The sequence below is a fragment of the Poecilia formosa genome, unplaced genomic scaffold (assembly GCF_000485575.1).
Source record: "Poecilia formosa unplaced genomic scaffold, Poecilia_formosa-5.1.2 Scaffold251, whole genome shotgun sequence".
Classification (NCBI taxonomy): Eukaryota; Metazoa; Chordata; class Actinopteri; order Cyprinodontiformes; family Poeciliidae; genus Poecilia; species Poecilia formosa.
This window is the reverse complement of record NW_006800190.1, coordinates 481,650-483,811: the sequence shown is the minus strand read 5'-3', so window position 1 is coordinate 483,811 and position 2,162 is coordinate 481,650.

Sequence of the window (2,162 nt, the reverse complement as noted above, 5' to 3'; positions counted from 1 at the left end):
GTGTGTGTGTGTGTGTGTATATTTGGTGACTCGTGCATACTTTTCCAACATTTGTAGGCGTAGGAAAAGGTTTATTTTCTTTTTACGGCTTACAAATCATGTTTCACAGATACAACTATCCAAACTTACACGCAAAGATGCTTACACGAGTTACAAATCCATTATTACACACGCACAAATATTTTTATACACACACAAATCTTTTAACACATGCAGATATTTTTACACATGTACAGATATTTTGAGACTATTTTCACTCCATACAGAAGCAACACGTTTTATACGTTTATTAGTCAACTTCACATTTACATAAACAGGGCATCTCATCTGTGTGACACCATTAACAAAAGCCTTAAATTCAACTGTTAGTTTGTGACCACAGATCAGACCAGAACCAGCTGTTTTAGAGCTCTGAGTTCTTTCTTTATGCAGATTTCAAACATTTCAATCCATTTTACAGCTGACATGCATTCAATCAACAGGAGGGAGAGACTCCTTCTGATCTGAACCACCTGACTTTTAAGGGATTGGCTCCCACCAGGACTAATTAAAGGGGTGGAGACATTTACATTTCCCAAAAGAAAAAAAAGAAACATTTGTATTAAACTATATTCTTAGAAAAAATATTTACACAATTAGAACTAACTCTAACAAATTCAAAACTAAATCAAAAACAATCTGGGCCCAACAAAATCCAAAAACATCTCTCCTCCCTCTCAAATGATGGGTTTCCTCAGTGAGGCTGATTGAAAACACCAGGTCCTTGTCAGCGCTGCTCATGGGTGCGTTTCCATGGCAACACATGGCCAGGTGACCTCAAAGAAAAGAGAGAATTATTACAACAAAATATTAAATAAAGCAAGTTACTTCTGTCAAACAATACATTTACCAGGTAAATTAGAATATAGAAGTACAAAAACACCTATTAGGAAGGGGGTAAATACCTCACATCAACTTTTGCGACTTTTGTGTTGAAAGAAAAGTTGAATTAAAGACTTTTAGCAAATGTCTCGTTTTAAAAAGACTCAAAAACTGAGATGAGCAATTGAACAAGACTTTGTGCGAGAGATTCACTCAGATGAAATGTATTGTAGCATTTTATTAGCATCTTATTTTGTGCTTCAAGATCATTTAACAACAATTAATTGGAATAATCCAAATCACCACTTTTAGAGGCTGATTTTTAGTTTCACTTTCTAGTATTTTACATTAAAATCCAAAATGCGACAAAAATATTTTATATCCAGAAATCTGAATGCGTCAACTTCAGATTGTTGTATTAGTTGGCAAACATTATAACATTATAAGCTGAAAATGCCATCTAAATGAAGAAAGGTAAAAGTCCCCACAGTGACCCTGACCCCCTCCTTCTCAGGTCTGCTGTGTTTTCGTTGGAATTGATCCTTGATGTAATTTCTTCCACTTCCTTTCTTTTTCCACCTCTGCTCAACTCATTCTGTCATTTTGTTTGCACTGGCCTGAATCCCAGTGGGGGAGGTAAGGGGGGGCATTCCGACGGCGCTCCTTGCAGGAAAAACACCACAGCTGACTTCCATTAGAGAAAACTGGACAATCCCATACAGTCAGATGGCATTTCATACACCGACTCAACCCAGGAACACAAATGTCTTTCAGATTGAATTTCAAAATCTTCAAGCAAACGTATTTATTGGTTGTTTTGAAGAACTGATATTCATCTGGGATATTCAAACAAGGTTGTTTTTTAACAACTCGTTTATAGTGAAATTAGCATTAAAGAGTTGTTTCTGATGATATAACAGAAAACATGTGATGAAGGAACCCTCACAGTTCAGTTCCAAATATATTCCAGAGCTCACTTTGTTACCGACATCTGTAACTTTGAATGTTTGTCACTGGAAGTGTTGCTTGGTAACAAATGTGCACACAGCCAGAATATGAACTTTTGTGCTTTCTGTTTGTTGAAAGGATCTTTTAAAATCTATTGAAATGTAAAAGTTCAGTTTATCCAAACCGATAGCTTCAGTGTTTTAAAAGGGATAAAATGTGTCAATTGCGATTTTAATTCCTGTATTTTAAACTGCAGTACATAACTTTTATAAAAATTGATATTTCACATATTTGTCCAAACTGTCACTATGTTCTGGCAGTAGAATATAAAATCAATCAATCAATCAATCAAT